Below are 24,128 nucleotides of genomic sequence, written 5' to 3' on the forward strand. Positions count from 1 at the left end.
AAATAAACCTTTTCAGATACCTGACAAGGACCTTATATCCAGAGTACATGAAACCTATCAAAACTCTATTATTAAAAAAAATTAAATCATCAACAAGAAATCTGAATAAACATTTACCAAAAAAAAGAAAAATAGATACAAGTGGTCCTTATGCATACAGACAGTTGCTCAGCAGCATTAGTAATTAGAAAAGCAAAAATCAAAACCCCGATACAATCTTCACACCCACAAAAATGCCTTTGATAATACCCACCATTAGTGACGATATAAAGAAATCGTCGTCACATAAGGCCACTGAGCACATAGACTAGAACACTGAGTTTGGAAAAACAACATGGCAGGTCCTCAAAATACTAATGTACAAAGCTACTGAGCAATTCTTTTCTAGAAACATATATACAAAGAGAAATGAAAATGTTTAACCAAACGAATACTTGTACATAAATGCTCACAACAGCATTATGTATAATGAACAATGAGTGAAAACTACCTGCGTTTACTAATTGAAGAGTGGATAACAATCTGTTATAACCACGTAAAGACTTCTTATGGGCGGACCACAAGAATACCACACTAAATGAAAGAAAATGGCCACCAAAGATGACATGTGAGGATCCCTTCATGTAACATATTTAGAATGTAAATGCAGAGAGGCAGAAAGAAGATTAGTGGCTCTTCGAAGCTAGGGCTCAGCAGTGAGGGAGGGTAGGGCTCGGCAGTGAGGGAGGGTAGCTATGAAACCAAGACTTCTTCAGGGACACCGGAAATAGTCTTGGATTGAGGTGTTGCAACGAATGTAGCTATAGATGGCAATACTTTAAAACACTCAGCTTGTATTTAAACAGGCAGCGTTTACGGTATCTAAAACACATACCTCAATAACTATAAACGGAGCAAGCCTCAGATAACCCAGGTTTGCATTCTAGCTGAGTTACTGTTGCTGAATATGTCAAGGTCTTTCCCTGATGGACCTTGGCACGTGCAGGTTCACCACGTAATTGCACTTTACTGTGTGCGCTGCTTTTCTGTAGTTGGGATAAGATCCCATGGCCAAGGCAACTGATCAAAGACAGTTTCCTTGGACTTACAGTTCCAAGGGGCTAAGAATCCTATGACAAGGAATCGTGGCAGCAGATGTCAAGCATGGATGCAGAGACAGCTTGAGAGGGCCTGTGTCCAACTACGCGCAGAAAGCAGAGGACGCAAACTGGGAATGGCTTGTGGCCTTGAAACCTCAGCATCCCACCCTACTCCTGCCCCACTTCTTCCAGAAAAACCACACCTCCTAAATCTACCTAAGCAGTGCCACCAACCCAGGGGACCAAGTATTCAAACCCCTGAGTCTATAGGGACATTTTCATTCAAACCGTCATAGTTGGTGTCATATTACTTATGTCTCCCTTATTCCTCATCCCTTGTGTGTGATCGTCCCTCTTCCTGTTTGTCATTATCGTGGCAGTGAACATTTGGTTCTTAGTTGGTGGCTGTTTGGGAAGGATTAGGAGGTGTGGCCTTGCTGAAGGAAGTATGTCACTGGGGGCAGGCTTTGATGTTTCAAGAGACTAGTGTCACTCCCAGTGTCTTCTCTGCCTCCTGCTTACGCATCAAGATGTGAGCTCTCATCCAGCGATACCTACCAACATGCCTTTGCCGAACCATCCCAGACTCACCCTCTGACACCGTAAAGCTCAATTAAATTCTTTCTTTTGTAAGTTGCCTTGGTCGTGGTGTATTCTTTTTCACAACAATAGAAGGGTGATGTATACAATTATCAGTCACCCTGTTTTATTTTTCTTAGAGCATTAGTCACTTCCAGAAGTCACCTTGTCTCTTAGTTTACTGGTTCCTTGTTTTTTCTTGCTCACTAAAAGTATAAGGTCTGTGAGAACAGGGCCATTACCTGAGTTGTTACAGCTGCCACTTATGCCAGTGACATTGCCTGACACACAGTAAGCATTCGATAATACTTACCACGTGTTGCAGGAATGGAAGGTGGTTAATCACCAAGCTTCCCTGAATCTCTCTAAATCTTCATGTTCTGGTGACAGAATGTCATAAGAATAATTGCACTTAGCCCATAAATAACAGAGCGTGCAAAAACACAGCTCATTACAGAATTCAATAAACATGAACAATGACTTTGTTATAATCCCCACAACTACCATTAACCTGTGATAAAGACAGTCCCCACAACAATCATGATCGCCTGAAATGAGCTATTTTCACTGGGAAACGAATGACTGGGTCCCTTCTTCAGGGGTGAACAAGCTTTGCATTCAAGGTTCCTAGGATTTTAGTTCCTTTTAAAATGAAGGTAGATAAATAATAGCTAAAGTTATTACATTTTCCCCCTTTCTTTTAGGAAACTTGGGGTCTGGAAATTGAACATACAGTATAATGTACCTAAAAATATTCTCTAGCATTGAGTTACATCGTGGGCCAGTAGCTGGAATTATTATCAGGGTTGTCTCAGTTATAAAGAAAACAGTGAAAAAGAAAGAAGAAAAAGCGAGAAGAAAACCAATAACAATACCTCCTCTTACATAAAAGAGAGAATTGGCAGATCTTTCATCTGTTGATAATAACGTAATAACTTTTTATCCATATGTCCAATTGTTTAGTGACTGCCCTTTGAGCACAAATACAATAGCCACTGATGTCTGACCCTCACTGTTGGTTAGAAAAGCTGGGTTATGAGGTCAGTACAGCAGGCGTGTGAAGCAGGTGCGGAGCACAGCGGTGTGCGGAAGCAGGTCACGCACGTGGCAAGCGATGTCACTCTACTGGTCAGCACTCGCGCGGAGGCTTGTACTTCTGCAGGGACTCTCACTGAAAGTCAGGGAGAGTCCCAGACAGCTACCTTTCACTGGCTCTTGTGAAAGAAATGGCATGTTACAGTGGCATCGCCATCAGGGAAATTATGGTCGTGCTCCAGGAACAAGTGACCCCGAGGACCTCAGTGGCTGGCACCAGCAGCTGACAAGTCAGTCACAGTCCGCTGTGATGCTGTTCCTGTTTGGCCTCACTCTGAGGCCGCACTGAGGGAGCAGCTGCTATCAAAACATGAGGGAAAGGAAAGATGGCGTGAAGCTGCCTCACAGGGATGCACCTCGTTCTCATGACCTGCATCTCATCGGCCAAAGGCAGCATGGTAACGGGCACCGTCCTCCAGTAAGGAAGAAACTTGGGAAATTCTGAGAAAGGTGATGCAGCCTACTATAGTTATCTTCACCAGTGTTAGAACTTGGTGGGGAAAAGGTCTGAGGGGGCTTCACTTTAAAATTTTAAAATCCCCTTTCAGGTGGGAAGGGAAAAAAGTGCCTACAAGATGCAACTGAAAGTACAGTGTAATAAATTACCACACATAACATGAGCACCAGAGTCTAGATATAGAAAAATATACATAAAATGCAAATAAAGGCATACTTTCAGAAGTCTGTCTTTCAAGAGAATGTAGTTTAGACGACTTCCTTAGACCACCCCAGATTCGTCTTTGACCTCCGCAGACTCGCCCTTGACCTCTTGGGCCACAGTCACAGAGTGACTTCATGAATTTCCCTGAGGACTGAGGGAAGCATCTGCCTTCCAGGAAATTGGTGCCTGTGCAGCTAATGATCTGCTGGAGGCTGAGAAAGTACAGATTCCTGTCAGCACTAGTGACCACAGCCTGGCCGGCACTGTTTTCTGGGAGTGACTGCTGTTTACCAGCGTGTAACACAATGGTGGTTAAGGGATGAACTATGTAACCCCAAGCCAATGCATGTTGAGATCCTAACCCCCAGTACCTCAAAATACAATATTTGGAGATAAGGACTTTTAAGAGATAGTTAAGTTAAAAGGAGCCCTTTGGGATTGAGTCTTATTCAACGTGAGGGCCAAGGCTGATTCAGCTATTCGGGGCCAGGGCTGAACTTGATGGTAGAGCATTTTCCTTCCATGTGCAGGGCCCTGGGTTAGATTCCCAGCACCCCAAACAGGCAAAGAATTAGGAGAGACCATGTGGGGATTTAGCAAGAAGGCAGCTATGTGGCCTAAGGAAAAAGCTCAAACAGAAACCAACTCCCAGACACATTAGTGTTGGACTGGCATGAAGAGTTTCTGTTATTTGAACTACCTAGTCTATGAAGTTTTGTTATGGCAGTCCTCTGGACTCACATAATGGTTCTTTTGAGTATCGCACAGAGTCGTGGTAGACAGAATAGGCATCATCATTGGATGTGAACCCAGGGGCTTCAAACCTTCACAGGCTTAGACTTCTTTGCTTTTCACAGAAAAGGTGGTCTCGGTAGTTGGTTGCACAAGAGAGCCTTGAGAAAGGAAGTTCTTCACCATGATTATCATGCACAGGCCTCTGAAAAGCCCTCACCTTTGGGAACACCCTATTCACTAACCCAAAAGAAGGTCTCTCTAGGGAATTTCATTAATTGGTAGAAATTGATCCAGATGTGCTTAAAACCAGGGGGAAATGTCATTTTAAATGATGCTTAATTACATAGAACTCTTAATAACATGGAAAAATGATTATATTATCATTTAAGTGAAAAAATCAGCATGCAAAATTAAACTACATAGACAGAACCACCTTATCTATATAATCATGCATAAGAGAAAGACAGACTAGAAATATAGTCAATGTGAACATTAGCTTCTCCTTGTGATGACATTATAGGTTATTTTTGGTTTTTTTTTTTTCTTTATATACCCTGGGTTTCTGAATTTTTCATGTTGAGCTTGTGTGTGCTTTATAATCACAAAATAGGCTTCTGCTTTAAAGATGGGGAGCTGAGGCAGAGTCTCTGTAACCCGGTGACACTAATGAGAGCCATCTCCAGGAGATGCAGGCTCCAGAGCTCCAAGTTAGACCCAAACCCAAGAGAGACCTGTGGTCCAGCCTCCGAACTCCCTTGACTAGGAATTTCATCTCCTATTTAGAGTAAGTCTCTGAGAGCTCCTCCTCCCCTCGGGCATCTAAGCTCTGCCTCTGAGCTTGGATTCTTCTTCCTTGGATTCGAGTTGTCTATGCTTTATTTTAACCAATGACCCAACCTAACCTCCCACTCCTCCCACACACATACCTTGCCCCCAACTTTCTGTACTCCCAAGCTGCCCTGGGATCTGTGGCTTCCATGAGCAAGGTGGATACAAAGTAATACGCAGGAAATGAAGGGGGAGAGAAAATATTGGGAGAAAGGCCACCAGAGTTTTCTTCTCTTCGGTATGACTCTCCTGGCTGCTCTTGGCTTCCTCCTTGCTCCGCCTCTGTAGCTGAGAGGCTACATCACACTGACTCAAGGGTGACGCACACACATGCCATGCCTGGCTGAACTCTGGCTGCCTTCCCTCTTGTATCTATTGTTCACGGTAAGGCTATCGCCTAGCTCTTCTCCTCCAAAGCAAGCTTCCCAACCCTGGTTCCTACATCAGTTTGCACAAGCCAGTATTATCCAGATGTTACTTGTGATTGAGCCTAACTACCTAGGCATGAAGCATGGCATTCCTATTCGATCTCACAATTGATCTTTATCAATAATCAAGATTGGTATGAGTTAACATCCTCCCCCTTTAATGTTGATATGCCACTCCCACCCATTCCTATTTTTGTCAGCCAAGTGATCCCAGTTACTTTTCTGTTGCTCTGATAAAATATCATGACCAATAGCAACTTGAAGAATCGCTTTGGTCATTAGGTTCCAGAGAAATAGAGAGGGAGTTGTGGCCGGAGACCATGGCGTGGACACAGGAGCAGAATGCTGGTTGATCACATTTTATCCACATCCAGGAAGGAGGAGAAGGGAACAGGAAATGGGGTGAGGCTATATGCCCTCAAAGTCTGTCCCCAGCAATGTACCTTCCTCTTCCTAAAGGCTCCATAACCCTCCAAACAGCACTGTCGACTTGGTTCAAATCCATGAGCCTAAGGAGACATTGCTTACTCAAACCAGCACAGATGGTACTAGGAGGCTGAGTGCACGGAAGTGACTTCGCCGAGAGTGTGGGCCCCTTGTGAACAGGATCTATGCCCTTACAAAAGACTGCAGACAGCCTTGCTCTTTTCATCCCATGAGAAGATATATTGGGGAAACATTAGTTTCTGTCCTGGAAGGTCCTGGAAGGTCCTTACCACAACCTGATTGTGCCAGTACAGAGAAAGAAGAATATACTTATCACATACCTGGCCTTTGACACATTCTTATCACAACTGAACTAGATAAAAGTGATATTTTGGTCTCCATATCTTTACTCTTTGGAGCTCAGATAAAGAAGCGCTATTAGGGCTGGAGAGATGGCTCAGTGGTTAAGAGCACTGGCTGTTCCTTCAGAGGTCCTGGGTTCAATTCCCCTCACCCACATGGCAGTTCACAGTTGTCTTGTAGCTCCAGGATGCAACACCTTCACATGGATGTACATGGAGGCAAAATGTCGGTGCAATAAAATGAAAATAAATGAATATTAAAACATATTCTACACTTAATGAGAGAAAGTGCTATTAATGAGATCTCAGTATCTCAAAAAGGAAATGCCTCAGGAGCCTGCTCTGTCCCACCAAGAAGGGACGTCACACATGTTGGTGTCGTTAATACATTTGTGCCAGTGTAGTAATCACTATGACACAATGCCTGAGAAACCACCTTAGGGAAGAATGGCATGTTCTGCTCACAGTCCAGAGGTCTCAGCCCATGCTTGACCGTCTCCTCGTTTCTGGGCCAGGAAGAAGCAAAGCATCAAAGAGGAAGAAGGTGGAACAGGAGGTTTCATCATCTTGTAACAGTCAGGAAGCAGAAAGAACAGGAAGAGGCCAGAACAAGACAGAAAGAACATGACAGGCCTCCCAAGGCACGCCCACAGGCCTCCCAAGGCACGCCCACAATGCCTCACTTCTTCCAAAGAGGTCCCACCTCTCATAGTTTCACTACCTAATAATCAGTTCAAAACTGAAGCCCATGATGGGTTAAACCCTTAGATTTGGTCAGTACCCTTGTGATGTAAACCGCCTCTAACATCTCCCCCGGAGGCTTGCTTTACTCATCCCCTGGCATCTGTCAATCCAATGGGGTTGCCCGTCAAGATTAACTCTTACCCCACACCCATATGTGTTAATTCCCCCCCCCCCCCCCGTCACAAATAAGGAAACAAAGGCTCAGAGAAATGAAGACATTTGTCTAAGGTCTCGTAGTGAATGGCGAACATCTGTCTTAACTTGATAGACCAAGCACTTTTAATGCTTAAGAGCTAGCTTGTCTGTGGCCCCCGATGCACTTCTCAAGAGCTGAGGCAACAATTCTATGTTCCTTAAAACCTAATCATGCCAAACCTTCGTTAATAACCAACTAAGCCGTCAACCGAGCATCGTGCCAGGAAGGCAATGACGATGTATCTGGAGGACAAGAGGCCCAATGGTATTAACTACAGAGAGAACACACCGAACATCTCAGAGACATTCCACCTCCCGCCCCAGACAGAATCTTACTCTGTAGCCTAGGCTGACCTGGACCTCATTATGTAGCTCAGGCTAGACTCTGACTCTTCGTAATGCTCCACCTCCCGAGTACTAGGATTAGGTGTGAGGGGGCACACACCTCTTTGTGACCCAGTTACTGAACCTCCTTTACTTTCGGTTTGTGCTGTCTCCTCGGTTGTAAATCAGCTCAGTGCTAACCAGTCCTGCTTACATCAGACCACTTTGTGTTTATCCAAGGCTGTCATCAGAAGCAGCTGTCCCTGAACATGCCTGCTCACCACTGGAAAACAAATATATGTCCTACTGCCAATGGTCTGAAAAGAATTCAAATGAACAATGGATTCATCTAACCACACATAAAAACTAGAGGCAGTGAGTTCATAAGCATAAAATGATCTAAAGTTCAGCTACATGGCCTTTTAGACAGGCAAAGGAGATGTTTGACTGACCCCTAAAGACGGTCAGCTGGCCAGCTGAACCTCAGTCCTTTCCGGTGTGAGCCAACAGATACCCAGCCGCCAAGGGACCAGGGAGTGTTTACAGGATCTCAAAACACTGCTACTTTTTTTTTTCTCATCTTCCCAAGAAAAACTCAGAAAGTACAAGGGTACCCCACAGGCCACTAAGCACATCTCCGATTGTCCCCCCAGGGAGTTCTGATGTTGAAAAATGGCACTTTTCCAAAATAGAGGTTCAAGCCAGATGAGGAATTACAGAAAGGATGGCCTTCCATGGAAAAGACTCTGCCTCCAAATCCCTAATGTCTTCATTAGGGCACCAAAACGCAGGCGCAGCAGCTGGTCTCCACAGCTCTGTGGTACTGTGGGCGGAGCGATGTGTGGGGCTGGTGACAAAGCAGTTCTCCTTCTGGGCCCCAGCCCTGCCAGCATTTAGCTTGGCAAAGGTGCCTGTGGCCTGATTTAGTCAATGAGTATGAGGCTTTCGGGTTCTAAAATCCTGTTACTGCTCATCTTTGGATCAGCACCTTTCCTTTGATGAAAATCAAGGCAGGTTCTTGAGTGTTTCACAGAGATCCTACTATTTCAAAACCCACACCACAATCCTTCCTGTGTTCCTCTCTGGCTTCCCTTGCACTCGATTAAAGATAAATCTCCAGGGTGGTATTCCGAACTCCTTGTGATTAGGACATGGCTATTTATCCCAGAACAGTACCTCACTCCTGCCAATCACCCACTTTATGCTCTGGCACCCACTACAGCTGGTGCTGCTTCTTTACCTCACCCTTGGTGCAATTCTGAGCATGCGTCACGCGTCACACTTTTCAGGTGCTTACCTGTACCGCTGGCTCTCTTGGCTTGCCAGTCTTGTACTAATAAAGGCAGATAGCTAAGAAGCAAGCTGTGATACATCATTAGACAGGACCGCACCGAGTAACAATCCCTCCAGGTTACTTCTGTGTTACAGCTTTGCTCTGGAGTTCTTCCTAGCTCATGACAAGGAGGAGGGGCGGGGAAGGATGGCACAAAGGCGCATTCCTTTCTCTCCCTAGTGAGGACAAGATGCATACCCTCTGCTCATGTTCCTTAAATGGGAACTGGCCTCCTGGCCTCACGGTAGGAACTTAAAACTTGGTTAGGCAGCCAAGCAAACCCTCCAAAACTCCCATGGAGTAAACCACCAGGCTTTGTGTGCACTTTGAGAGACCTATTGATCCAGTTGTGTATGTAGCTGAAGATATCAGTGTCTGGCATCAATGTGAGAAGAGGCTTTTGTTCCAGAGAGGACATGTTTTCCCAATGCAGGGGAATGACAAGGCAATGGGGTAGAGAGGGGGATCAGAAGAGAGTGCACCTCTGTGAAGGCAAATGGAGGGCGAGGGGGGATGGGAGCCGGGTGGGGTAGAGGGATAACATCTCAAATGTAAATACAGAGTATCTAATAAAAAGAAAAAGAAAGAAAACTTGGTTAGGCTCCTCTCCATCCTCCCTTTACAGTATCTGCTGTGGAGGGAGGAGAGCAGAGTCCTGATCTGTCCCTGCCTTGTTCCTGAGAAAAGGCTCTTTCCCCTTTGTGACATTTCCTTGTTTGGACAGCTTGAGGCTCTCATTTTCCTAGTCCCACTACACTGTGGTTCTTTCAACCACTGTGGCATTTGTCATACTGTTCCGTGTGATGTGCAGGGTAGTCTGCTCAGCTAGATGGACTGAATCCTCCCTCCCTCCCTCCCTCCTTCCTTCCCTCCCTCCCTCCTTTCCTCTCTCCCCCTTCCCTCCCTCCCTCCCTCCCTATTCTTTCTTTTTTTCATCCTTTCTTAAGCAGGCTCTCTAGGTAGCCCAGGCTGATTTGGGACTCACTATGTAGTCTATGTCAGCTTCAAACTTGTAATCCTCCTGTCTCTGCCTCCCAGATGCTGGCATATGGACATGTGGAATAATCGTCACTATCGGCCTGACTGATTTTAAAATCATCCACAAGACAAACTTTTGGACATGTTTGTGATGCTGTTTCCAGAAAAGCTTAACTAACAGTTAGAGACCTCCATAAATGTGGGCAGCAGCCTCCCATCAGCTGGCGTCAAGGAGCAACAGAACCACTCTTGATTGCAGATGCAACTGACCAGACACTTCAGGCTCCTCCTGCCTAATGGACCACACCTTTAAACTGTCAATCAGAATAAACCCTGCCTTCCTTTAGTTTCTTTAGTTAGGAAACCCTGTCACGGCAACCATCAAACTTAACAGTAAGGGAAATCCATACAGAGAAGTAGGTTTGCAGCAGCTGGAGTAAAGCTGACCTTGTGGTTGTAGGCCTTAGGAATTTGTTGGGGGATGTGGAGGAGTTTGGGCAAGAGAAGCCCTAGACTGGCGCCAGCGGAGCTTAAAGACCCATTCTGGTAGAGACATAGAAGACCAGAATGCTGAAAGAAATGTAGACAGTAGGTGCTTAGCTCATGAGGTTTTGGAGAGAATAAGGACTTCAGTGGGAACTGGGCTGGCAATGCTTCCCCTTATAGACTGGCATAAAACCTGGAATCATTCAGCCTGTGTCCTAATAACTCACGTCAGGCTGACTTCACACGTCTCGGCCTCATTTGCTCGTCAGTGGAAATCTCCAGACAAGCTATCATTTAAGCTGTGCCATAGTTACTAAGGTCACCATTTTGGTTCACAACGGTGATGAGAACAAGTAAAATGACACAAAAGAGGAACGGGTGGGCAAGACAAGGTGTGTGTGCAAGTGTGAGGACGCAGGTGCAGGGAAAAGGCAGTGTCAGCCAGGACTATGGGGGAAGCCGTGTGCCACCATGGCCATATAAACAGTGCCGTTACACCAACAGTAGGTCCCAGTTTCCGAAACTGAAAATCGATCTTAAAGGATAGAGCCTGAACTGAATACCAGTGAAGGAGCCTTGGCTAGAGAACAAGTACAAGGGGAGTGTTTTCTCTGATCAGCCACCAAGGCGCACTCATGATGAAGGGTAGCCAGACTATCTCAGGTTGGCAGTGGGAGTTTCAGGGTTGACCATATGGTTTACGCTTTACAAGCATGCAAAGTATACAAAGTTAAAAAAAAGTTACTGGCCTATGGAAGTTTGCACCAGGGTTCCAGAAAGCCACTGAGGGTGATTCTTGCAAGGAGGTCATAAAGGTCATCTCAAGAACATGAACGTGAAGCCCAAGTAGCCATAAAGACCCTAGGATGTTGGAGACACCAAGACCCTAGAAAGCCTCAGGCAGAGTGGAGCTAGCTGAAAAAGAGGTCACATGTGCTTTACACAGCTGAGAGGATATCCAAGGCCATTTTATCAATGAGTCTAAGACGCCGGATATGGAGTTTCAGGTTTGTTGTTTGCCTGCACAGTTCCAATATTGCTCTGGTGCAATCTTTTCTTGCTGTGTGCCTATTCTTCACTTTCAGAATGGGAATCTTTACTCTGTGCAGTTTGTGCTGGAGGTATGAAATTTGATTATGTTTTGTAGAGCTCACAGTAAGGGAACCGCCTTAAGTCTTAGAAAAGTCTTTGAATTTTGGACATTTGGACAGCATTCAGACTGGAAAGTTTCAGAAACGGACTACATAAATTTTGCATTATGAGATGAAAATGAGATTTCTTGGCCAGGGGTGAACCATTAGGACTTTAACTGATATTTGGAGGTATCACTGTGACATGGGATAGATTGATTATGTTTAACCTTCATTGTCAGACTGACTGAATGTATGACTATCTAGAAGACAAATCTTTGAGTGTGTCTTCCAGAAAACTCTCGTGGGGGGCGGGGTAATAAAACTCACCCTAAATGTGAATGCTACCGTATCAAGGGCTGGAGACTTCAAAGGGACAAAAAGGAACAGAGAGCAGAGCACTGCTCTCCCTCTCTTCCTGACGGTGGCTGCCTGTGACTCACACCCGCTTGGCCAAGCGTTCTCTACTGTGATTCTGAGCCAACACAAATCTTTCTTTCTTTACATGGCTGCTGTCGCATATTTCGGCACAGCAGTTCCGTCCCAAACATGCAATCATCATGCTTAGCTATGACTCTTGCAGGTGGGAATCTTGCCATTTCATACTTGTATTCTGGAAGCTTAGCGAAGACGCTGAAGAGTAGCTTTATACTGACTGAGTGAATTGAGAAATGGTTTAAATGAATGGAAAAAGCAATGAATAATTACTTAACGGGAAAACCTAGTTTTTACAAAACAAACTCACTTGAAAAAAAAGAAATGATTCGATATTATCCAAGATTAAGAAGAAAATAACTTTTTTCATGCAAGCAAAACAATTATGGCCAATATGAGCATTATCATTTATTTGGGATATGTTTTTCTAATAACCTCCATGGGGACAAAGGCCTTACATCTATTTTTCTTTGTCCTGTCTCTAACAGCTAACACACTGTCCACAACATTTACTCAATAAATACTTTGGAATGGCTGAATGCATAAAGAAATGAACATATACATTCATGAAGATTGTCCTCTAACCAGGTAAGTCACAGAAAGGTATAGCCTGATTATAAATGTGAAGTCAGGATTAAACAGCAAAAAGTCACCAACGTTAGAGAAGCAGTTCATAGTGCACACCAAGACTTACCAGCCTCGTAAGTCCTCACCAGTCCACGTTTATATAACCCTTTATATAAGGAATGAACAAGCATAACTCGAGGAAGCTAACAGCTCAGCAGAAGTGGGTAAGGACGCATGGAGGTCTCTGAACTGGCTGAACTATGGAATAGTCTTTGTAAACTGGTAAATGAGAAAAACGAGAGGAAAGGTTGCTGTTGATAAAGGAACTCTGACAACGACAAAAAGTATACTGATTGAGAAAAAACAAAAAATTTTTAATTTCTTGAGACAGGGTATGGCTTTTGGAGTCCAGACTAGCCTCAAGCCAACCCAGTCTTCCTATCTCAGCCTTCCAAACAATGTTCATGTTTTTTTAAGAGGCATTGGAAATGTTATGGCCTGAAATTTTATGCCTCCCTTAAATTCATACATCAAACTCTGTTCCTTAAAATGATATTTAGAAATAGGAGTTTGGGGAAGTGATTAGCTCACAGGTCCAGAGCCCTTAGGAATGCTCACCCCAAGTGGCCCATTCACCTCTTGGGACACATGTAGATCCACTAAGAGGGTTCCATCCTTGACCCAGAAAGCAGACACCAAAGTTTCTGGTTTTCCCACCTCCAAAATGGCAAGACACAATGTCTGCTACTCAACTTACAGTGTTTTGTTATGGTAGCTCCAGTGGACTAATGTAGGTATGAGAGTAATTCTTTACATATTCATAACACCTTTATATTCGCATAGATCTTAGTTTGGCTAGATAATCCACGAGGCTTCATGCAGATCCCAAGCCAGTATTTCCATGGGAACAATCAGGCAAGGCAGGCAAGGTGCAAGCGCAAGAGCAGTTTACAGCCAACACCTCTACACTGTCTTAGTCCAGGTATCTGGAAACTCTAGAGATGGCTGTGTAGATACAAGTAAGTTCCCATTTGAGCTGATTCACAGTAATCATGAGATAGATGCTGATGTTGGAAGACTTTTTCCCACAAAATGACCAAGAGACACACATAAGATCTAAGTGTGGAATGAACCGAAAGGGGTAGCATAGTTATTTGGGACACTTGTTTTAGCTACATAGAAGGACAAGACTACATGCTTGCCTGAGAAGCCCTCTGTGGCATAAACTGACAAGAGGAATACAGCTCTTACCCACCCTTCCTAACTAACCTCTCTGGAAGTTGGACAGGATCATTGGCTGCTGTTAGTGACTAGATGCCAACTTCCCTGCCCCTTCATTATAAAGATCCCTATGGGGTTGTTCTCTGAAGGCTTCCTGCCTCACTGGCTGAATGGAAGTAACCTTGGGGGAGACAGAGTCACAGTTTGGAAGAAGCCTGTGTTCTTGAATTACTAGGTGGCCCCTCTTCTAAGTGCATACAGGATTATGAGGACAGTGGTTCTTTTGTACTGGGTCAACTCATTGAAATTTGGGGATCAGTTGCTGTAATTTGCCTACCCTGACCAACTGACCCCATTTCCCAACTTTCCTCTGGGTCACAGTAGGAAGAGAGAGGAGTAAGTCTCTGGAGTCTCAGATGATCAGGGTAAATGAAGGAATCCAGTGGTTGGAGAGTTGCCTCAGTGGCTGAGAGCACTTGTTCTTGCACGAGACCTGAGTATTCTCAGCATCTACATGGTGGTTTACTATCAGGTATAACTCCCATTCCGGGCATCCGTCACCTTCTGGCCTCCACGGGCATCAGGTATGCACACAGTGTACTTACATGTATGCAAAAAAAAAACATTCATACACACGAAATAAATCTTTTTATTTTCTAAAATAAAGAAGGCATTTGGTACCAATACCAACATTAAATATTATAGTATCTAGCAGGTTCTGGAATGAAATTGGAAGCCTTAGACATTCCCATGGGACCATGCAGACTACCTGTGCTCCTCTGTTGAACACACTAACTGGCCCCTGGACATGAGGAACAGTAGATAACCATCTCCAAACAGCCACCATGTGAATCCCCAACACTGATGTCATTGATCTAGAGTCCAAATAAAGCCGCATCAAAACCTACTTGTTTCTGCCTTTGTTTTCTATTTTGTCTGAACAGGCTGATTAAGAAGAACAAATAAATTGTTAAGCAACTTTATGTCCAAGAGTGTATTTTTTTAGGTGATTATAAGATGTGGTTGAGCACAGTCCTAAAGGACAATTAGGGACCCAAACATCATGTTGAAAATGAGACCTTTGGGTACTTGCCTGAAGATGTTATGAGGAAACATTTGTTTACTTACGAACTTTGAGACTTAAGACTGTCTTCAAGTAGCCTCAAGGTATTAAGAACAATAAATAATAATGTGCTGATGGAAAGCATTAACAAAAAAACAAACTTGTTACAGTCTTTCAAATAATAAGGGATAAATTCGGCTTAAATCAGAATAGAAGTTTCAAATCTGTCCTGCCTGTACTCCTAAACACTAAGCTAAAAGCTGGAGTCTAAGACTCATCTCTGTAGAAGCGGTTTACCAACACTTTAGTGGGGGCAGCCAGGGCTCCTGAGAATGCTAGAGAGCTCCTGCTCCTCAGGGCTAACCTGGACTGCTGAGAGGAAAATGGTAAACTGCTTTCTCTCTCAGGTGAGCGAGAGAAAGGAACGGATTTTGAGAGAGCTGAGGTTTGAGGTGCGGGGAACGGGGAGAGATGAGGTAAGAGATGGAAAAACAAGTACTTGGACGAGCCCCTTTGGACCAAGAAAGAAGGAATGCACTGTTCCCCTGGGAAGACTGGTCTGCGGCTTCTTGTCCTGAGGCTGAGTTCTACTTCAGTGGCGTCTTTTCCAGACCCTTGATCTGCATCCCATTTTCTTGCCACTTCAAATCCCAAATCTTATAGATAACCAGGCAACTCGTCACCATAGCTATGTGAAAATCAGAGAAAGCTGGAGGTTTACGGGAGAATTCCAGCACTTGACAGGCTGAACTCAGAGGAGCTCAGTGATTCTCGGGCCAGCCTGGGCCTTGACTAAAAGCTTGTCTTAAAGAGGGAGCAAAGGGAGGGATAACAAGATGTACCAATGGATAAGAGTGTTTTCTGCTCAAGCCTCCCAACTTGAGTTGAATTCCCAGAGCCCATGTAAAGGGAAAAGAAAAAAACCAGTGCCAGAATCCTCTGAAGTCCACATCTTCACTACAGCATGTCACACATATCACACGCACTCTTGCACGCACACACAGTCATAATAAATAAATGTTAAATTTAAGATAATAGCAGAAACCTCACAAAGCCATCAAGTAGAGGAACAAGTGGGTTTCAGCAGGTGCAGAGAACTGTGTCCAGTATAAGGTCCTCGTGTTAACACGGAGGGCATGGGACTTCCCTGTCCATCCCCTGGTCAGAGCCCTAGGACTAGCCATGAAATTCCTTCCTTCCTCCTCCTCTTCTATCCCTTCCTTCCTTCCCTCCCTCCCTCCCTCCCTCCCTCCTTTCCTTCCCTCCCTCCCTCTCTCCCTCCCTCCTTTCTTTCCTTCTCCTCTCTCTGATACATGGTTTTGCTGTGCGCATCACACTGGCCCTGAACTAGAATTATCTTGCCTCAGCTTCCTCCATGTTAGGATTATTGTTAAATATCACTATATCTGGCTTCAATGAATATTAAAGAAGATGAATGTAGCCATGTACACACTTACACACACACACACACACACACACACACACACTCACACACACACACATACTCACACACACTCACACACACTCACACACACACATACTCACACACACTCACATACACATACGAACACACACAGAGGAAGCTTAAGTAAAGATTTTATCTCTAAATAAACACTTATTTAAAAACCTAGGTTTTATTGTTGTAGGCACTGAATTGATGGATAACACACATTAGCTGAGGTCATCACAGAAAGTATCAGCCTTATTTTATAGATGAATACACTGAGACAGATCCAGAGATGTCTGGGTAAATTGCGCAAGTCTTACTAGAAGTTCGGTTCTAGTTGACCTTGTTTCTACACCTATACTCTCTATTTATACCCCCTAATTAAATAAGTTATTATTGTTATTATTATTATCATCATCATCATCATCGCTGCTGCTGGTGGTGGTTTTCTTTTGGTTTGGTTTTTGAGGCAGTCTCATGTTGCTCAGGGTAGCCTTGAACTTGCGCTGTAGCTGAGAATAAATAACCTTGGGCGTCCAATCCTCCAGCTGTCCTCCTGGATTACAAGCACGTGTCACCATGACTGGTGAGCAGCACAGGCAATGGGACCCAGGGCTCCTTGGGGCTTCACCATGCTAGGCAAGCACTCCACCAACTAAACTACGTCCTCAACCCTATTTTGTTTTGTTTTTCAGACAGAATCTCACTAAAATGCTTCAACCTGGCCTTGAATGTGAGGTCCTCCCAACTCAGCTTTCCCAGTGCTAGGACTGGAGACCCTGCTGGATCACTCCTGGCTCCAGATACCTTGCACCAGATAACACAACAATCGGTGTCCAGGTTTCCTCATGTGGGCTATGGTTTTCACAGTGTGCTTACCTGGTGAACTCTTCCCACACCTTTCAGTCTTGTCCCTATCCCTCCTGCCAAAGAATGACATTCTTTATTTTCCCAGTCAATCTCTTCAGGCTTTGATGTGGGTGATATATAAAATCTCCCAGGCATTTTAATGTCCTGAATGCAGTTCACAAGCTTCTGATATAACCCTCATAGAACTCAGAGTCTGGAGAACCTGGCCTAGAAACTGCAGCTGGCAGTTCAAAACGGATGGAAATTGGCCAGAGGGGAGTCAGCACCTGGACCAAGCACAGCCTGTCCTTCCCTGGGACTCTTCCTTTCCTTTCATTCCACTGAGTGTCATAACTGCAGGCTGATGTGCAGCAGAAGGAGCCTTCTAGAAAACAAGTTTGCTAACGCAAATAGGGGGAATAAGGGGAGCACACCAGTCCATGACACTGATGGGGAGGAAGAAGGGCAGGGCAGGAGGAGGTGTAGGGGGAGCACTAACGGGAGGATAAGAAAGAAAAGGGTTGAGAAAGGGAAGGAAGCAAGCTTTAGACCACTGGGCCTCGCTGGCGGCCCATGGAGTCTTTACGACCCAGCAGTTAGCAATCGTTATGGAGACAAGAGGTGGGCAGGCAGGTCCCACTGGAGTGCTGTCGCCAAGGAGTTAATACCTCCAAGAGATTACTTTTTTAAAATTACCTTTCCCATCTGGTTGGTAACTTGTTCAATCTAGATTCTGTAAAAGTTACCCCAGAAATGGAAGAGAAGGTAGATAGATGGCTTAACTCTAGCTGCAAATAAAAATACAAGCCTAACCCATATCCTAAGGTCAAATTCTGTTGCCTATGCAGAAGACTCACAACAACCGCCTACTGAAAAACAACACAACAAAACCCAAAACATAGAAACAGATAGACAATAGTAACCAAAAGGCCTCTGGGAACCCAGAAATCCAGGGCAACCTTGGGCAGAGGCTAGCAGACATACGGATTTGACTGCTCTAAACAAAGTATTTCTTTAGAGATTAAAAATAACTTGTTATTTTTCCCCCTTAGAGGTTCGGAAGTTTTAGTTTAAAACAACAATGAAGTTCTTTAACTTAATTCTACAAATGTTCACCGAGATGGCTCTCCCGGTGGCTAACAGTCAAGAGATAAACACGGAAGGGGGGTAGATTTTCCCCTTGTTCTAAAATCAGTGGTGCATAGGAAACAACTAAAGATCTATCTACTTGATATCCAAATGCAAGTGCTTCCTTATTCTAAATTCCAGAACATCTGTCAAAGCAGAGGGCCACACTTACTTCACGACGTTGCAGAAACAATTCCATAATACCTGGATTCCCGAAGGGTTGTCATTAGTTAAGTGTTAGCAAGAAGCAAAATAAAAAGTGATTTGTATACGGTTAAATTTTGATTAGTGACCAGGTGGGGAGAACCTTCTTAGGCCCAAAGTACACACGGACTCTTCCAGAGCTCACAGTTCATATTCCATGCTGATTAGCCAGTTCCCACTGGGATGAACTGGAGCTTCAGTATGGCCTCTTCTCCAGAAAGAGGTGAGACTTAGCACCCCCCCCCCGTGTGTGTGTGTGTGTGTGTGTGTGTGTGTGTATGGGTGTGTGTATATATATGTATATATATATATGGGTGTGTGTGTGTGTGTATATATAGGTGGGTATGGGTGTATGCGTGTATATATCTATATATATGGGTGTGTGTACATATGTATATGTGTGTGGGTGTATGTGTATGTGTGTATATATGTGTGTGTGTATGTATATGTATATGGGTGTGTGTGAGGGGATATATATGTGTGTATCTTTTACCTCTTCCTCTGCCTTCTGTGTTTGTTGTTTTTTTTTCACACACATTCTCTCACAGCCAGAATGTTTTCTTGAACTCCAGTTTCTCCCATTTCCACATCTGAGGTGATGAGGTCTCAGAAGTCCATCACTACAACCAGGTTATCCATCTGTTCTCTGTGAGAAGACACCCTAGGTGCCAGGCCACTCCTGCATCTCCTTGACATGAATATTTGATGCAGGGATCATTCTTTTCAAAGCATGCAATCATCAAGCCTCATCTTCCATGGCTTATCTAATAGGCTACTATCTCTGTAACCCAGAGACCCAGTGTTAGCCTCGTCAACTGCAGGACAACTAGAAGTTATGTTTGACCTAAAATGATATAGTGGAAACCACACAGAATTACCCAGAGAACTTTACCCAAGCGTGTATCTGATTTTTATTGAGCGTTTAGTTCTAACTTCCAGTTTACAAGAAACACAGAGAAGAACTGGTTTAGTGGTGGCATAAAGAAGTAATCAGACAGTAGAGAACAGGAGACAATCCGTGGAATGACCAGATAGGACTCAACAAGAATGTCATGAGAATGCAATGCATGTGAATGTGTGTGGTGGTGTGAAGAGCCAGAGCCAGAGAGAAAGAGTCTTAGGTCACTGAACGCCAGGATGAAGTATGTGATCTTGTTTGAATTAAATAGAATCGCAAGATGTTTGGAGGTGAAGAGAAAAATAGGAATCACTCTTTGTGGGTAGAGCTACCCTTTAAAAGAGGTGACAGTTAACGTGGTGTTTTCAATGTGCTTAATGCCATTGAACTGTGTGGGTAAAGCAAGGGGCTTTAGATTATGTACAATTTACTACAATTAAACAATGACTTTAGGGGCTAGATAGGGAGATTCAAAATGTAGATAAATAATGCTGTTAAAAGTTATGTGGCTCTTGTTAGGCATCATAGTGGAACTGGGTGTTCACCTCACCTTTCAGAACTGAAAGTTGAAATAGTCAGACTACCTATAAGTTTCATTTAAACACACACACAAGCTTATCTTCTTTTAGAAAGGAGGAAAGAGAAGACTATATCGCAAAGGTTTTGCAATCATTTGGTCTACATGACATACTGTGTGTTCACCGAGTGCTTCTGTCTCCCTGTCTGACTGCAAGGGAGAGAGCAGAGCAAGGCAGAGCTCTCTCCAGATGCTCCAACACTGGGCGGGATGAGGCTGTTCCACATGAGATTTGCACTCATTTAAAAATCAAAGTGGGAAGGTTTCAGCCCAGTACCAGCCTATGTGGGGAAGCAAAAGTTGCTGCCTTTAGCTGTCACTATCCCTACCTATCCACAACTTCCTCCAAGGGTTGAGCAAGCTAATTATACTGAAAGATCAGACCGTTGCCTTTCTGGGAACTAACAGACAGGGAACAGACTGTTTCGTCCAAGGCACGCAGCATATCAATTTCCTTTAAAGAACCACTATGCCACACGCAAGTCACTATGTCACGTCTCTTTCAAATGGCCATGCACTTCACCTCTGACCTCAGGCCTTTCACTGGACACTACTGTACCAAACCCTGGCTAGCAGTGATCTTGGAACAGAAGGGGAGGGAAGCGCTGTTAGAGCTCCTATCACTATAACCTGGGCTGAACAGGGGGGTGGGAAGGGAATGAGTCACATGTGGTTCCAATGCCATAAACTCTCTTGCTGAACTTTAGTAGATTTTCTTAAATAAATGATTATTTGCCATACACCCTTAGGAAACTTTCCACAGATTCTGAATGACTGTTGATGTTACGGCACAGCTCCTCACGGCAACACTCTGGAAATTGCCTTCTAATAGGATCTTAATAGCTATAAACATCGTCTTGATTGCTAATAATGCCTTCCTGAGCTTCCCTCCAGGGTTCAGGCCCTGATAAATGGAGGTGGATTTGGAGACAAAGTACTGTTTGACATCCCAGACCAAAGGAAGAGGCTTTGAGGACTGCACAGAAGACCACAGATACTGACCAGAACAAACCGGAAGACCTATAAGTTCCTAATTTTCTTCCTGGTTTTTGGAGTGATGGTACATAGTCAGCCCCCTTCAACTTGAGTTCTCAGGAATGGTTTATTGAAGTATTTCTCACCAAAACATGTTGTGAGACTTAGATTGGATTTTTACAGTAGAACAGTTTTCATCAAATCAACCCTGTTCCTCCTCTCTCTTCCTTTGTTATTAGCACCATGTATCCTTGTGGTGTCTGCTTGAACATTACAAATTCAAGTAGCTCCTGCTACTTAGGAGCTATGAAGTACAGACTGAGCCCTGGCCTAGAAGATTGTGATGATTAGTATTGTCAGTTTGCAAAGATGGAGAATCACCTGGACGATGGGCTTCTGAGTGTGCCTGTAGGAGACACTGTTGATTAGAGTAATTTGAGGTAAGAAGACCTGGCCACTGTGGGTAGTACTACTCCCTAGGCTGAGTTCTAGAATAAATAAAATGAGGAAACGGAACTGAAGACAAGTATTCATCAATGTCTGCTTCTAATTGCTAATACAATAGAACCAACTGCATCAAGCTCCTGCCGTCTTGTCTTCTCCACCATGATGGACTGTATACCTGAACAGGGAGCCGAAATAAGCCCCTTGTCCCTTAAACTGCTTTTATCTGGGTGTTTTACCACAGCAACAGAAATAGTAAGTAAGACAATATTCTAAAAACATTGATCTTGTTGGATAAATAAGCAAAGATCCATAAAGTTTTAGTTTGTAAAAAGTTAGGAAATTTGGTTTGTCGATTAGTATCTACTGTTCTACATATAAATAATGTCTCATCACCTGATAGGCTATCCATTCCAAGTAGTCAGTCTTAAACACATGTATATATGTGCAACACTACACAGGCTCAGTAAGTCTTTTGAATCTGTATATATTGTATGTATATAATATATAGTTACATATATATGCATAATAAAGAAGACTATGTCATGAATTTGAGAGGAGTGGAAGGCATGGAAGGCATTGGAGGTGAAAGAGAAAGAGATGAAAATGGTGTAGATTCAGTACTCATTTATGAGATTATAAAAAATTAAGGTAAAATACATTTAATAGCAACTGAATAATTATGAATATTTATTATGTGGAATATAATCTTTGTAATATATACACATTGCAAAATAGCCAACTGGTAAAGTGGTAAACATGAATTACTTAATGCAACTGTCCAATTTTCTGTGGTAATCAGATACACAATCTGCTCTGTTCTGGTCTTCATATGTAACAGTAACTCCACTCAGTGGTTTCTTAGGAACGCAAGAAAAGAATGTTTAGTCAGCAAGAGGAACCGTTAGGGAGCCCTGAGGATATTTGGAAGTGGGGTCCTGGGATGGCTATTTTCAAAACACATTGTCTGCATGCATGAAACTCTTGAAGGATAAGTGTAAAATATAAAAGTGTGTGTCATGTCTCTCAAGCACTAACATTTTTTTGTCACTTAAACTGAAGCTGGTTTCTAGATAGTTTCTCCCACGATTATGTCCCACTGATTTTGGAAGTAAGTTTTCCTTTACAGAAACAAGATTTCTGTAAAGACCCTGTGGCCCTGACATAATTTATACTGACTTCTTAGCTTTGCTCACAGCCATTCAAATACCTTGCCGATCAAAAGGAGTTGATTTTATTACTTTAAGGAGTTAAAATCAATCTCCTCCCAGAGATCAGGAGTATCAAGCTCACCCACCGTAAGGGACTTTTATGCCAACCCCATGTCCAAAATAACAGCAACTGACCAAAACAAGCTTAATCCGCTTTTCTCACCTGCAATGGCCTAACTGTATTAGTTGTCTCAGTACTGTGACAAAACCTTAACAAAGGCAACTTAAAGAAGGAAGGGCTTACAGTTCTAAAGGACACAGTCTACAGTGACAGGAAGGTACAGCAGTGGCTGCTGGAGATGGTTGGTCACACTGCATCCACAGTCAGGACGCAGAGGAGACAGGAGGATGCCTGTGTTCAGTCTCAGATGACTCCAGCCCATGGTAGCACCTGCCTTGAGGGTGAATCTTCCCCTGTCAACAGAGCTGAGCTAGATAACCTCTCACAGGTAAGTCATGCTGCTTCTAAATCCTAAGCCAACAATTAAGATTAACTGTCACTCTGCCTGAAGATAAACTCTGCAGCAGACCACACTGGTCAGTATCTTTAGGACATGCTATATAGTCTGTTGTCTTTTTTAAGATGATCGTTCATGTGCTGGAGGGTTGTTCCCCAGTGTGGTGGTAGGGCCCAGTGACAAATTACCAGAGTGTGGGAACTTTTCCCATGTAAGCAGATTGATCCTGCTCTACTGAACCCCATCTTGCCACGTGACCTCCTCTACATGCACAGCCACCATTGTGAAACCATCTACAGTGAAGTCCAACAGATCAAGCAGATGCCAGGATCACGGTCTTGAATGACTAGAATCCCGAACTAAACAATACACAGTATCCTACCTCCGGTATTTTGTTATCACAACATAAAATGAACTGATGTATAATCTAATGAGGAGTTGTTACTTAACCAAAATAAAACGTAGATAGTGATGAAAAATGCACAAAATTGTAAGCATACTTAAAAAAAAAAAAAACAACTGTGCTACTTGGACCCCACTGCTGGTGTATCCTAAGCACATGCTGTACCAATGACCTACACCCCCAGTCAAGATCATGCATGTACTTTATGCCATTAAATTATACACTTAAAAATGTTCAGTGGTGACACACACCTTAAATCCCTGCACGTGGGAAGCAAACAAAGGCAGATCTCTTATTTTGAGGCCAGCCTGATCTACAAAGTGAGTTGCTGGACTGTTTATACAAAGAACTCCAGAACAAACCAAAAACTAAATATCCAAAGGTAAACTTCATGCTAGTCTATTTTAACACACACACACACACACACACACACACACACACACACACACACCACAAATCTGGGTGTCATTGCTGCTGGCTTCCTTTTTTGCTAGTGTTTGCTTTGAGATAGAGTCTCACATGGCTGCAGCAAGCTATGAATCACTAATCATCTGACCTCCATCTCCAAAGTGCTGGAAGCTTCTCTCTGAGCTCTGTGGGAACAGTAGTTCTCAAAATGCTTCCCAATATCCAGTTTGGGGCTCTGCCAGCATCTGAATTTTTTCAAGAGTCAGGCTTAGGTTTCCTGAATATTTTTGCCATTCCTATAACAAATGAAAAAGAGATTAGCTCCCCTCCCCCAGTTGCTGTCTGTGTCTCCGGCAGTTGGAAGAGATATGTAACTACTTAAAAGCTCAAGGGTACAGAATGGCTTGGGCTGGGTGTCTGCACATTTAGTTAGGCTGAATTGGTGTCTGTTTCCTTG

At 43.7% G+C, this 24,128-nt stretch overlaps 1 long non-coding RNA gene across 5 annotated transcripts in view; it reads right to left on the reverse strand.

The window, feature by feature from the left end:
* LOC308432471 overlaps positions 1-24,128 on the reverse strand; it is a 155,881-nt gene that overhangs the window by 19,096 nt on the left and 112,657 nt on the right. For all 5 annotated transcript variants that reach the window (XR_013975407.1, XR_013975408.1, XR_013975409.1 and 2 more), the window contains one exon: positions 23,820-23,967. This is a non-coding gene — a long non-coding RNA (uncharacterized lncRNA). The remainder of the gene's footprint in view (positions 1-23,819; positions 23,968-24,128) is intronic.

This window comes from Micromys minutus, assembly GCF_963924665.1.
Source record: "Micromys minutus genome assembly, chromosome: 18".
In the NCBI taxonomy this organism is placed as follows: domain Eukaryota; kingdom Metazoa; phylum Chordata; class Mammalia; order Rodentia; family Muridae; genus Micromys; species Micromys minutus.